The sequence below is a fragment of the Pan paniscus genome, chromosome X (genome assembly GCF_029289425.2).
Source record: "Pan paniscus chromosome X, NHGRI_mPanPan1-v2.0_pri, whole genome shotgun sequence".
Classification (NCBI taxonomy): domain Eukaryota; kingdom Metazoa; phylum Chordata; class Mammalia; order Primates; family Hominidae; genus Pan; species Pan paniscus.
The window spans coordinates 101844434-101859744 of NC_073272.2; the positions used below are offsets into that span (position 1 = coordinate 101844434).

General features: G+C 41.1%; 2 protein-coding genes across 3 annotated transcripts in view; both read left to right on the plus strand.

Moving 5' to 3' along the window:
* Window positions 1-8593, plus strand: part of LOC100971757 (T-complex protein 11-like X-linked protein 2) — a 33247-nt gene extending 24654 nt beyond the window's left edge. The window contains exon 13 of the mRNA XM_055106299.2: window positions 8472-8593. The gene's annotated coding sequence lies outside the window, so the exon portion shown is untranslated. The remainder of the gene's footprint in view (window positions 1-8471) is intronic.
* The window catches only part of LOC100978865 (nuclear RNA export factor 2), an 80879-nt gene continuing 71506 nt past the window's right edge, over window positions 5939-15311 (plus strand). The window contains exons 1-2 of one of the 2 annotated variants that reach the window (XM_055106295.2): window positions 5939-7278; window positions 8472-8593. The gene's annotated coding sequence lies outside the window, so the exon portion shown is untranslated. The remainder of the gene's footprint in view (window positions 7279-8471; window positions 8594-15311) is intronic. The other variant, XM_055106296.2, reaches the window with a different exon arrangement.

Sequence of the window (15311 nt, forward strand, 5' to 3'; positions counted from 1 at the left end):
CTTCTGAGGCAGGGATTGGGCCCCCAGATTCTCAGGCAGCCATGCCTCTATGGCTTTGCTAGGCTCAGTCCACCCAGCAGCTCTCACAGGTTGGAGTCTTGTTCCTCCAGCTCTCCCAGGGTATCATTAAATGCCAGTAGCTCTGAAATTCTGGAATCTTAGTAGCAGTCCAGCTCCCACACCTCTACTAGACATTACCCGAATTGGGACTCTCTGCAACTGACTTGTTCCCACAGCCCCATCAGGTACTGGCCTGATGGGGACTCTCTCTGGCAGCTCTGCCCCTGTGGCAGGTCTCTACATGGGTCCTCAGGCTGTCTGCAACATTCTGCGAAATCTAGGTGGAGGCCGTCACAGACCCATAGCTCGTGAATGCTGTGCACCTGCAGAATCAGCACCATTTGGATGCCGCCAAGGTCCACCGCTTGAGCCTTCCAGACCGGCAGCCTGTTCAGCACCCGGCCCCCCTTGAACTATGGCTGGGACAGCCGAGGAGTGCTGCACGAAGGTGCGGGCAGCAGACACTTAAAAGCATCACGGGGCAGCAGATGTTGAGGTCCCATGGGCGTCTCTCTGGAAACTTTGCCTTCGCATTGTGCACTGGGCATGTGACTGGAGGAGCAGCCTGGAAAACTCTGAAATGCCGTCAGGGCCTTTCTCCAGTGGTCTTTGTCTTACTGAATAGCACCTGTTTCCCTTCTAGCCATGGTAATCTCATTAGCAAAGTGGTCACTTGGCCATGTCTGTAGTTTGCACTCCTAAACACGCTTTTTCATTCTTTACATGGCTAGGGTGAAATTTTTCAACATATTTACCTTCTTCCTATCTTTTAATTGACAAATTCCATCTTTAAAGCATTTCTCTCTTCTCTCATTTTTGTCTAAGTGGCCGAACAAAGTCACGCAGTACCTTGAATGTTTTGCTGTTTAGTTATTTTTACTGCCAGATATCCTAGTTCATTACCCTGAAGTTCTTTTAATTTTTTTCATTTTTCCATTTTTGTGGGTACATAGTAGGTGTATATATTTATGGGGTATATGAGATATGTTGGAACAGGCATGCGGTGTGTACTAATCACATCACATCCCCTCAAGCATTTCTCATGTGTGTTACAAACAATCTGTATCCTCTTAGGTACTTTAAAATGTACAATTCAACTATTACTGACTTTAGGCAACATGCTGTGATATCCCACCTTATTCATTCTTTCTGTATTTTTTTTGCATCCATTAACCATCCCCACCTACCCCCTGCCTCCACACTACCCTTCCCAGCCTCTGGTAGCCATCCTTCTACTCTCTATGTCCATGAGATCAATCGTTTTGATTCTCAGGTCCTACAAATCAGTGAGAACATGCGATGTTTGTCTATCTGTGCCTGGCTTATTTCACTCAACATAAAGATCTCCATTTCTATCCACGTTGTTGCAGATGACTGGATCTCATTCTTTTTACGACTGAATAGTACTCCATTGGGTATATGTAGCACATTTTCTTTATCCACTCATCTGTTGATGGACACTTAGGTTGCTTCCACATGTTGCTATTGTAAACAGTGCTGCAACAAACAGGAGTGCAGATATCTCTTCCATATACTGATTTCCTTTCTTTTGGGTATATACTCGGCAGTTGGATTGGTGGATCATGTGGTAGCTCAAATTTTAGTTTTCTGAGGAACCTGCAGAGTGTTCTCCATAATCGTTGTACTAATTTCATTCCCACCAACAGTGTACGAGGGTTCCCTTTTCTCCACACCCTCATCAGCATTTGTTATTGCCTGTCTTTTGGATATAAGCCATTTTAACTGGGGTGAGAAGATATCTCATTGCGGCTCTAAAGATCAGTGATATTGAGCACCTCTTCATCTGCCTGTTTGCCATTTGTACGTCTTCTTTTGAGAAATGTGTATTCAAATCTTTTGCCCATTCTCTAACCGGATTATTAGATTTTCTCCAATAGAGTTGTTTGAGCTCCTTGTATATTATACTGGTTATTAATCCCTTCTCAGATGGGTAGTTTGCAAATATTTTTTTCCCATTTTGTGGGTTGTGTCTTCACTTTAGTGGTTGTTTCCTTTGCTGTGCAGAAGCTTTTTAACTAGTTGTGCATGATCCCATTTGTCCATTTTTGCTTTGGATGCCAGTGCTTCTCGGGTATTACTCGAGAAATTGTTGCCCAGAACAGTATGCTGGAGCGTTTCCCCGGTGTTTTCTTGTAGAAGTTTCATAGGCTGACATCTCAGATTTACGTCTTTAATCCATTCTGATTTGATTTTTATATAAGATGAGAGATAAGGGTCAAGTTTCATTCTTCTCCATAGGGATACCCAGTTTTCCCAGCACCAGCGCCATTTATTGAAGAGACTGTCCTTTTTCCAGTGTATGTTCTTGGCACCTTTGTGAAAAATGAGTTCACTGTAGGTGTGTGGATTTGTTCCTGGGTTGCCTATTCTGTCCCATTGGTCTATGGGTCTGTTTTAATGTCAGTACCTTGCTGATTTGGTTACTATAGCTCTGTAGTATAATTTGAAGTCAGGTAATGTGATTCCTCCAGTGTTGTTCGTTTTTGCTCAGGATAGCTTTGGCTATTCTGGGCCTTTTGTGGTACTATATGCATTTTAGGATTGCTTTTCCTATTTCTGTAAAGAATGTCACTGGTGTTTTTGTAGGGATTGCATCAAATCTGTGGATTGCTTTGGGTATGATGGACATTTAAACAATATTGATTCTTCCAACGCATGAACATGGAATAACTTTCCATTATTGTGTCCTCTTCGATTTATTTCATGAATGTCTTACAGTTTTCATTGTGGAGATCTTTCACTTCTTTGGTCAATTCCGAGGTATTTAATTTTATTTGTGTCTACTGTAAGTGAGATTAATTTTGATTTCTTTTTCAGGGTGTTCACTATTGGCATATATAAATGCTAGTGATTTTTGTAGGTTGATTTTGTATCCTGCAACTTTACTAAATTGGTTGATCAGTTCTAATAGTTTTCTGGTGGAGTCTTAAGGTTTTTCTAAATATCAGATCATATCATCAGCAAACAAAGGTAATTTGGCTTCTTCCTTTCCAGTGTGGATGCTCTTTACTTCTTTCTCTTACCTGATTGCTTGAGCAAAGACTTCCCGTACTATGTTGAATAACAGTGGTGAATGTGGGCATCCTTTTCATGTTCCAGATCTTAGAGGAAAGGCTTTCACTTTTTCCCCATTCAGTATGATACTAGCTGTCAGTCTGTTGTATATGACTTTTATTATGTTGAGGTATGTTCCTTCCATACCCAGTTTGTTGAGGAATTTTATCAGGAAGGAATGTTGGATTTTTATCAAATGCTTTTTCAGCATCAGTTGAAATAATCATATGGTTTTTATCTTTCATTCTGTTGATGTGATGTGTCACATTGATTGAGTTGCATATGTTGAACCATCCTCGCATCCCAGGGATAAATCCCACTTGGTCATGATGAACGATCTTTCTGATGTATTGTTGAGTTGGGTTTGCTAGTATTTAGTTGAGGATTTTTGCATCGATATTCATCAGAGATATTGGCCTGTATTAAGAAGTCACTGTAAGAAGATGCCTGAGAGTGGATACTTGGTCAGTGTAATGATTTTAATATGCGCCTTTTCTATTCTTCAGAAAATAGTCTCCTTTCTTATTTACTTTAGAATGTCATGACCCCCAACCTATGGAATTAATTAAACAAGAAACATTTCCAATACACTATTTCACATTCAGAAGGTTTCACAGTCTTTCAGTGTCAAACCTTGTGAGCAAAGCCAGGGCAACAGGCTCTAAGCTGACAAAAAAGTTTACCAGTATCTTCCATAGAGATGGCCTTTTCATTCATATAGATTCCATCGGCAAGTCAGGCCAGACCTTTCAGACTCTGACTTGTAAAAAAGTCTTGTGTAAGGAAAACTTACCAGTTTGCAACTAGTGTTTGGTCACTGCTGAGAGAAACAAATATTAAGAAATAAATAAATATGTCTCAGAGAGTTAAATAGGCATACTTGGAAACACGAAAGCTTAGAAAATGAATTTAATATGGCAGATTTTATTGAGAATGCATCATGAGTCATAGGAGTTCAGAAATCAGGAAGTTCAGGAAGAAGAAAAAGATCACAAAGGCAAGTTTATGATTACATCTACTAATCGAGGAACTGCTTGCTCTGCAACCAGTAGATGATCACGAGATGGTCAGATCTTGGTAGGCCCACAAGAGATGTCAAAATAAAATTCTCAAAAATAAACATCCTAGAGACCTCCAGTTCTGGCCAAGCTGGAGTTTGCCCTTTCCTCCCAGATGGTCCCTCTACATCAGAACACCCTGAATATAACAGCAAACCAGCAAAGAAAGCTCTGAAACGTGGAAAGGGGAAAGCAGACCGACTCGTGCTCTCAGGACTCGAGCAAGAACACAGGCAGCGCATTCCCTTGGTTTTTCTATTTCCACCCAATATCCCAGACAGGGCACCGCAGAAGCCCCCAGTCCAGAACCACCAACAATGGCAGACACAAAGCTCCAAGAAAAGCCTATTTCCTCTGCCAAAAGACCAGAAAAAACGTGATCTAAAAACTGAAAAACCTTTGTGACAAATTCCCCTCCCCTACACTAGACAAACAACAATGGAAAAACCTTATCTCCCCCAACCCCCAAGGTTTCAGGGAACAAGAAGGAAACTTGTCTTCTATCCTGCCTCTCTGAGGCAGATGGTGATGATCCAATTCACCTGTCAGGGTAGTGTCAGTGGTGTCCAGCAGCAAGATGAGCCTTCACCTTCACCTGACATCAATAACACTGAACAAGGCAGTCCAAGTTGGGACTAGTAAGCATTCCATTTATCCCCATCTCTGGTGTCAGTGATGCCCAGTGGAAAGTTGAACCTTTACACTCACCCAAACTCAATGAAGTGGTGTGAGGCGGGGCTAATCGACACTCTGCTTTCCTGCTCAGGCATTCTGTGCAAGCTAGGCCCTATGGAGAGCTGTGCCTCCTCGTCCACCCATCATCAAGATGGAATCAGGTGGTGGGAGGCAGGGTTTGTTGGCAGTCTCCTTTCCCCCTCCTTCCCCTGATGTTCTCAGAGACCAGTGGGGACCTAGGCTTCTGCCCCACCACACTGCAGCAACAAAACTTTGAGTCAGCCATCCAGTTCCCCTTTCCCTAAAGCCTAGCAAAGAACTGTGCCTATACTCCCCGACCCCACCTCTGAGGTAACAAAGTGTGGTGAATTGGTGCCCCCTTTTTTATTGGAAATGTTCTCAGGGGGGCTAGGGTAGAAGTTCAGCTCCCACCCCCAGCCATCTGTGAAGAGGCAAGGTGAACCAGCAATCTAGTTTGCTAGGATGGTATCAGAACAGGAATCTGCACATATCACCTTATGATATGATGGGACCACCATCATATATGTGGTCTATCATTGAACAAAAAGTCATTATGTGGTGCATGACTGAATATGGACTATCTTAATGAAATGTCATCACAGCCTTATGAGGTTAAATTTATTACTATTCCCAGTTTAAAGATGGATAATAAAAGCTTGGAAGAGTTTACCTGGCCAAGGTTATTTAGCTACAAAGTGGTAATGCCACGGATTCAGTCCTAAGATACCTGATGCCCATTACCCCATCTACTGAAAGATGACACTGTACTGCAAAAATTAAAACAGACATAGCTGATCTGCTTCTTTACCTGTAATTAGAGTAAAAGAAAACAACAAAACAAAACAAAAACAACACAGTGACATGCTAACTGTCATGAAGAAAAGTACCACATGTCTGATAAGGTGATCAGAGATGTACACTAAGTAAGGAAGGTAGCTATAGGGATATCTAAGGCCAGGCTGTTACAGAAAAACACTCAACGGTATGGGAGTATGCTTGCTGAGCTAGTGTTAGAGCAACAAAAAGGAGGCTAGTGTGGCTGGAGAAAAATCCATTTATTCATTCAAAGTATCCACTGAAGCAGGCATTGTTATAGGCACTTAGGGTACATTAATGAGCAATAGACAAAGATATTTGCCCTTCTGGAATTTGTATTTTTCCACCATGGGAGACAGACAATAAAAAACAAAAACAGCATATGAGTAAAATATATTGTATTCCAGAAGATGACTGTGGGGGGAAAAATCAAATAGGGAAGAAGTGGAATCAGGAGTGTGGGCTGAGGGTTGGACATTCAAACAAATATTGGCTGCTTTGCAATTGATAGTATTATTAGATGGGTGGAAGTCTTCTCCTTTGTGCCGCCTTTGCCAGGCATCAGTGTAAATGCTCTATTGGCTTCACTGCAGAGGACAACACATTTTTCCTATCTTTGGTCAGGACTCAGTTCCTTCTTTAATATATCAGAGAACCAGAGACACTAATATCTGACAGCCTTTTGCCATCAAGTGGCCATGCGTTTTTTAAGTAAGCATCCCCTGCTACACGTCCACTAAATTTGAGCTTTTAACTGTCTGTGTTGAGACGTGGCCTGGTAGAAACCCTCGCTGGGGCCAGGCGCAGTGGCTCACGCCTGTAATCCCAGCACTTTGTGAGGCCGAGTCGGGCGGATTACGAGGTCAAGAGAGGGAGACCATCCTGGCTAACATGGTAAAACCCCGTCTCCACTGAAAATAGAAAAACCAGCCGGGCGTGGTGGCAGGTGCCTGTAATGCCAGCTACTCGGGAGGCTGAGATAGGAGAATCGCTTGAACCCGGGAGGCAGAGGTTGCATGAGATGGGATCCCGCCAGTGCACTCCAGCCTGGGCAACAGAGCGAGACGCCGTCTCAAAAAAAAAAAAAAAAGAAAGAAAAGAAAAAAAAAGAAAGAAAGAAAGCAAAGAAACCCTGGCTGGCCAGTGCCCAGGCCATACACAATGGCATTGTGCCTCACTTTTCACCTAAGACGAAATCAGCGGGTGGGGCAGGCTTATAATCAGAACACCCCTCCCTTTCCACCTCACACACTCCCACCCACCTGTCCCACGATCCTTCCTGCCCCTCCCGCTCTCCCACCCTTGGTTTCTCGAAACCCCTTCTCCTTCCCTGCCCCCCGTCCCCCCAGCCCCGGGGGGGAGGGGCAGGAATCTGGCTCCACCTCCCAGTATGGAGATGATTGGTCAAAGGAGGTCACCTGACCAAGCTGAGCCAATTGAAGTCCTCTTCCCACTGCTCTGAGAAGGAACCGTTAAGACGCTGGGCCCCACCCACAAGATTGCGTCTTGTTTGTGGCAAGATTCTGAGGGGAAGTGTAGCTCCCAGGTTGGTTCCAAGTCTTCTTCCAATTAGGTAAATTACAAAAATATCTTTTCCATAAATTTCCTTTCTTTTCCTTTTTGCCTTTTTTTTTTTTTTTTTTTTTGAGACGGAGTTTGGCTCTTGTTGCCCAGGCTGGGGCGTAATGTCGCGATCTCGGCTCACCACAACCCCCACCTCCCGGGTTCAAGCGATTCTCCTGCCTCACTCCCAAGTACCTGGGATTACAGGCATGCGCCATCATGCCAGGCTAATTTTTGTATTTTTAGTAGAGAGGGGGTTTCTCCATATTGGTTAGGCTGGTCTCCAGCTCCCGACCTCAGGGGATCCACCGCCTCGGCCTTCCAAAGTGCTGGGATTACAGGCGTGAGCGTCCGTGCCCGGCCCTTCTATAAATTTTATATAAACTAGGCCTTTTTTGGCCTACATTACCTAGGGTCAAGGTTTAGGGATTCATAGGAAAGGCAAATCCGGCTGGATTGCTCAGTGGTCCACTCTCCAGTCCACTCTCTATGTATCCCTTATCTTCACGTGTGATTAGGTTCAATTGTATGGCTAATCACTTCATGTTCTCTCTTTGCAATTTCTCAGGCAGGTTTTCTCTTCTTCTTCAGAAAGTTATATTTCTCTTTTGCATCTTAGTTTTGTTTATGGTTAATTTTGATATGGCGGGCTTTAAATTGTAAATATTGGATTGTATAGATATTTTTCTTTCTATTGTATTTCATTCCTTTTATGCTTAAAAATGCTTTCCTCATCTGAAGAGTAAATACATATTCACCTGTGTGTTGAAGATGACTGGGCTTTCATCTCTTATAATCTTTTTAACGAATCATGTGGTATGAGCATGTATCCCTCTTTGTATGCATCCTTCTAACTATGTTTCAATTGGTTATTGTTAAGCAGTGTGGTTTATAGGTTGCCAGCCCTTTAGCCACTGATTTTGTGTTTTAAAATTCTTTACTCTGAAATAATTTTAGACTTACAGAAAAGTTACAAAAATGATTATACAGAGAGCCCTCGCCTGGATTTCCTTAATGTTAACATCTTATATAACCATAGAAAAATTACCAAAACTAACTACTACATTACATTGATGCACTAATTAACATTACTACATCGATGTTAATTACCAACAGTTAACATTGATGTAGTACTATTAACTAATCTACAGATTTTATGTGAATTTCACCAGATATCTCACTGATGTCCTTTTTCTATTCTAGGATCTTATCCAGGACGCTTCACTGCATTTGGTCTTCATTTCTCCTTAGTCTCCTCCAGGCTGACATTTCCTCAATCTTTATTGGTCTTCCACAGCCCTGACACTTTTGGAGATACCAGTCAGGTATTTTGTGGAATGTCTCTCAATTTGTGTTTGTCTCATGTTTTCTTATGATTAGATTGAAGTTGTGCATTTGTAGCAAGCACACCTGTTTTATTCTCCTCCCTTTCCCAGTGGTGAGGGAGGGATTCCCACCCTAGTGTTGTGGGGGCGGCTGAACACATGGTACCCTATACTGGACAGATGGAATCCACAGCAATTTATTAGTAACATTTACTCACAACTGGAGAGAGGAGGGCAACTCACGCCAGGCAGAGCCACACAGTGTCACACTCTGGAAGAGAGTGAACAAGCAGGGGCTTTCAGGGGGAAGTCTTTGTAGTAACCAGAGGATGACGTGACCGTTGGTTCAGGGTAGGACAATTGGCTTGTTTGAATAATTCTGCAGGCTGGTGGGGACCTGAAACATGCTACCCAGAGATAAGCAGGCACTGTGTCTGTTCCACATGATAATAAGGAGGGTACTTTGGCCAGGGGGCCTTTCTCCCTGGGAACCCAATAGGGAAGATAACTTGTGGTGAGGCCATTCAGGGTCCTCCTGTTCTACCCCAGATGTCAAGGCATCCATATAATCGGACCTCTAATTTTAGGTCTTATGCGACATTACCGCAAACGTGATTTCGTTCCCTTCTATGTGGATCATGTCAGGGGTACATGACATCCATAAGTTGTATTACTGGTGGTGCTCACCTTGATCACTTGGTTAAAGTGGTGGGAGTTATGCTGCCCCAGTGTAATGCTACTATTTTCCTCTTTGTTAGTAATAAATATAGTGTGAAAAGTTCTTTAAGAAGAAACACAATAGATCCTCTTATATTCCTGTTTCTTCACAGACTTTGACCCACTACTGTTAAAATCTGTCTAGGGATCTTGCCTACAGCAAATATTACCTAATGGTGATTTTCTGTTTTCCTAATTTCTGCTACATTTATTAATTGGAATTCCTCTGTAAGGAAGAGCTATCTTTACTCCCTCATTCATTTATTTCTTCAATTTATTTATCTCAGTATGGGCTCTTGAATAATTATGTTATACATGCCAGGCTTAATACCTAGGTGATGGGTTGATGGGTGCAGCAAACCACCAGGGCGCAGGTTTACCTATGTAATGAACCTGCACATCCTGCACATGTATCCTGGAACTTGCAATAAAATAAAATAAAAATTTAATCTAATTATATCATTATTTTGTTCTTTGAACTGTTCTAGCCTTGGCCATTGGGAAGTCATTTTGGTTGGTTCTGTGGTCTTTTGATATGACCCTATCCTTTTTTGGTACCTTTTTCTGGCACAATAAGATGTTCAGATTCAGCATGTGTGTGCCCCCCTCCCCTCACACACACACACCCCTTATAGCCCTGGATTAAAACAACTTCTACGAGGAGCCCCGGTTCCCTTTCTTGGGGAATGCTATTTACCAACCAGTATCTCAGTGTGTGTTCATTATTAATGGCGTTTCATTGCTGCTAAGGCTCTCTCTATGGAGAGGGTTAGGAAATAATGTATGTATACACCCATGCCTATAGACACATCCACATTTATTTTGGTATCTATCTGTATGCATAGCTATTAAAAGCCAGGAGCTTGTATTGATACTTTCAATTCCAATCATTCTAGACTTATTTGTAGATTCGTTCTCCGACCTGGCTTTCATTATCAAATAGTTTACATACCTGTTTATTTCTGGTCAGTAGATACATAAAGTAGCGTCTGAATTGCTAACAAATGCCCCTGTTGCAAACATATTAATAACTTATATTTTTGTACAGTTGTTTTTGTCTTTGGCCTTAGAGGATATAGTCAAAATACTGCTCTCCAAAGTTATGTATCTTAGATCTTTTCTTCCTCTCTCCTTCAGCGTGGTTAAGACACTCATTTGTAATATTGTTAGTTGAACCTGTTTCTGTTTGATTTGGGGTACCCTCACCCCAATATCCCGGTTGATTTTAATTTTTTATTTATATTTTGGGTATGTGCATCATTACTATGATCCAAAGAGTCAGGGTTATACAAAAACCTATACTCGGAGAAATGTCACTCCTTCGTCATCCCTTCTACCCTGTTCCCATTCCCCATTTCTTTCCACTTCTTTCCCTGGCCCTCCCTGTAGGGTAATCAGCCCCTTTGGTTTCTGGTTTAACCTTTCCTGTATTTATTTTGCCCAAATGAGCAGATACATACATGTCTTCTCATATTCCCTTCTTACACGAAGGATAGCATACTATACATGTTCCTTTGCACTTTGCCTTTCCTACTTAACAGCATTCTTGGAAATCACTCCATATTGTTTCACAGAGATCTTCATCGTTCGTTTTTACAGCTGCATTGTACTCCATTGTGTGGCTGTGCCACACATAGTTTATTCAACCACTCGCCTATGTTTGGGCATTTTGTTTTTAATACAGAAACCAGGTCTCGCTCTATAACCCAGGCTGACTGAAGTGCAGTGGCACAATCATAGCTCATGGTAACCTCAAACTCCTGGGCTCAAGCAATTCACAACTGCCTCAGCCTCCCAAGTGGCTAGGACTACAGGTGTGTGCCACCATGCCTGGCTAATTAAAGACTTTTTATTTTTTATTTTATTTTTTGTCGATATGGGGCCTCGCTATGTTGCCCAGACTGGTCTGGATCTCCTGGCCTCCAGTGATCCTCCCGCCTTGGTCTCCAAAGTGCTGAGATTACAGGCATGAGCCATGGTGCCTGGCCTGTATGGGCTTTTAAATTCCTTCCAAGATTTTGCAGTTACAGACATTACTCCCGCGAATAACCCTGGACATGATTTTTTTTTTTTTTTTTGTATTGGTAGAAATGTACCTTCAAGGTATATTCCCACTAGTAGGATTATTGGGCCAAAAGTTAAGTGCACATGTAGTTTTCTTAGGTGTTTCCAAGTTTCTCTCCAGAAGGATTGTACTGGTTTTCATTTCCATTAGCAATATATGAGAATGACAATTTCCCCACAGCCTCACTAACAGAACATGTTGCCTTACTTTTGAAACTTTTTTCTACGGGTTAGGTGAGAAATGGTGTCTCGCTGTTTCTGTAATATACCTTTGTCTAACTATGAGCAAGTTTTGACACTTATCATATATTTGAGGACTGTTTTTATACTTTTTGTTGGAATTATCTGTTCATATCTTTCCCCCATATTTCTATTGCTGTTGTGGTCCTTCATCCCTCAATATTTAAGAGTTCTCTATATATTTGGAATATTATCCAGTTGTCTGCGATATATGCTGCAAGTACTTTACATCAATTTGTCAGTTGCCTTTTGATTTATTTATGATGCATTTGCATCACGTTAGTTTATCCTTATGTGGTCAAATCGATTGATTATTTTTTTCTTTCATTGCCTCCGGAATTTGAATCCTAGTTAGAAAGCTTTTCCCTACAGTGGGGTTCTGCCATGTTTTGTTTTGTTTTGTTTTGTTTTGTTTTGTTTTTCTTTCTTTTCTTTGGTTGACATGGAGTCTCGCTTTGTCGTCCAGGCTGGAGTGCAGTGGCGCGATCTCGGCTCACTGCAACCTCTGCCTCCCAGGTTCAAGCAATTCTCCTGTCTCAGCCTCTCGAGTAGCTGGGATTACAGCCGCCTGCCACCTCGCCTGGCTCATTTTCGTATTTTTAGTAGAGACGGGGTTTCACCATTTTGGCCAGGCTGGTCTCAAACTCCGGACCTCAGGCGATCCACCCGCTTCAGCCTCCCAAAGTGCTGGGATTATAGGCGTGAGCCACCCCCCTCCCCCGGCCACTGCCATGTTTTCTTCAAGAACTTACATGGTTTCATTTGTTATGTTTAGATCCCTAACCCATTTGCAGTTTATTCTTGTGCATGCTGTGTTATATGGATCTACCTTTATTTTTCCAGACGTCTCAGTTGTTCCAGGACCATTTATTAAATGTCCATCTTTGCCCTAAAGAGTTTATGTGCCATCTTTATCATGTACTAACTGTCATATGATTTGGTTGTATTTCTGAGTTTTCTATTCTAGTCCACTGGGCTATTGGTCTATTCTTGCACCAGTGCCACAATGTCGTAATTACAGAGGCCTTATAGTGTGCTTTTCTGGCTGATATCATAAGTCCCCTCTCATAGATTTTCTTTTTCACGTGTTTCCTGGCTATGCTTGCATGTTTTCACAAATATATTAACTTTACTATCAATTTGCCTAAATGCATAAAAATGTGTGCTGGCGTTTTTGCGACTGAATTAAATTTATACACCAATTTAGGAAGAACCGACATCTTTTTAATGCTGGATTATTCCATCTAGGACAGTGACGTAGTCTGTTTGGGCTGCTATTACAAAATACCATAGACTAGGTAGTTTATAAACAACAGAAATTTATTTCTCGCAGCTCTGGAGACTGACAAGTCCAAGATAAAGATTCTGGCTGATTTGGTGTCTGGTGAGGGCCCTCTTCCTCATCGATGGTACTTTCTAATTGTATCCTCAACATGGTGGAAGGGACAAGGCAGCTCTCTGAAGCCTCTTTTATGAGAGAACTAATCCCATTCATAAGGGCTCCACCCTTATGACCTAGTCGCCTCTCAAAAGGCCCCACCTCCTAATGGCATCACCTTGCGGGTAAAATTTCCTAACCTGCACATTGTGCACATGTACCCTAAAACTTAAAGTGTAATAATAATAAAATAAAATAAAATAAAAATAAAAATAAAAAATTTCAAGATAGTAATTTTGGGGGTGCACAAACATTCAGACCATCTCAGATAGCGTATGTGTTTCCATTTGTTCAAGTCTTCTGTGGTGTCATTCAGGCATATTTAAAAATTTTTCTTGTATAAATGTTGTTATCAAGTTTATTCCTAAACTTTAATCCTTGTTGCTAGTGTATATGGGGCTTTGTCTGTGAATGTATCCTCCAGCTGCTTATTTTTTGTGTGTGTATTAAAAGACTGCTGATTTTTTGTATGTTAATTTTATATTTTGCTACCTTAATGACTTCTTTTACTGGTTCAGTTGATTTATCATCGTTTCTATAGGGTTTTTCAGGTATACTATAATATCATCTGCATATAGAGATGGCTTTACTTCTCTTTGTAAAAAGTAAGTTTTATTGTGTATATCTAAGGTATACAACGCGGTGTTATGGGACACGTATGGATAGTAAAATAGTTACTATAGTGGAACAAATTAACATAACCCATTATGTCACATAGTGACCCATTTTTGGTTTTGGTAGCAGTAGGCGCTAAAATCTATTCATTTAGCAGAAATCCCACATCGTATCTAAAATCTATTCATTTAGCAGAAATCCCACATCATATTTAATAGTACAATTGTACAAACTGTATTCCAGCATGTTGTGCACTAGATCTCTAGTCTCTTTCATCCTACATATCTGCTACTTTGCATCCTCTGACCTACATCTCCCGCTTTCCTCCTCCCATCCCCTCCTCCCCACCCCGACCCTGATAACCACTGCTTTATTCTGTATCTCTGTATATTTGAGTTTTGTTTTACTTTTATTTTTTTAAGATTCCACATGTAAGTGAGATCATGCAATATTTCTCTTTCTGTATCTGGATTATTTCACTATTATTTCATTGTTATAGCATAATGTCCTCCAGATTCATCCATGTTTTGGCAAATGGCAAGATCTCCTTTTTAAAGTGCATACATACAACACATTTTCTGTATCCATCTGTCCCTTGATGGACACCTAGGTTGTTTCCATATCTTGGCTATTGTGATTAATGCTGCAGTGAACATGGGGAGTTCAGATACTTTTCAAAGATCAGCTGCTTTTAAAAGGTGGTTATTTTATTTCCTTTAAGTAGATACCCAGAAAAGCAGTTGCTGGGTCATATGATAGTTCTGTTTTTCACTACCATATTTTTTTCTAAAATAGAAAAATGTAGAACTACCATTTTATTACTAAAACAGAAAAAAAAATCTATTTCTTTAGGTACCTCCATACTGTTTTCCATAATGGTTGTCCCTATCTACATTCCCATCAACAGTGTACAAGGGTTCCCTTTTCTCCACACACTCGGCAATGTTTGCCATCTCTTGGCCTTTTGATAATAGCTATCCTAATGGTTGTATGGTGTTGCCTCATAGTAGCTTTTATCTGCATTTTCCTGATGATTAATGATGTTGAGCACTTTTTCATACACCTGTTAGTCAGTGTGTATGTCTTCTTTGGAGAAATGTCTATTCAGGTCCTTTGCCCGTTGTTTAAATTTGATTGTTTTTCTGCTATGGAGTTTTATGATTTCCTTACAAAATTTGGATGCTAACCCCTTATTCATATATATGTTTTGCAAGTATTTGCTCCCAATGTGTAAGTTGCCATTTCATTTTGTTGATTGTTCCCTTTGCTGTGCTTTTTAGTTCTTCTTATTCATTCCTAGGAAAATGATCTATTTCTCTGCTCAGTTGACTAATGCTTGTAATGCAAGATTGAACAGGTGTGAGGTAGTAGGCATGCTTTCCTTGTGCCTGATCCCAAGGGAAAGCTTCGAGTGCCCCCCCCCCCCGCCCACCCCATTAAATAAGTTACTAGCATTAGGACTTAGGTATATATGTTTTATCATGTTAAGAAAGCATCCTGTGGTGCCTATTTTCTTAAGGCTTTTCTATTTTTTAACATAAAGAGGTGTTGAATTTTTCCAAAGGCTTTTTCAACATCTGTGGTGATAACCATATGATATTTGTCTTTAAGTATATTAATATGGTGGATGATATCAAGGTACTT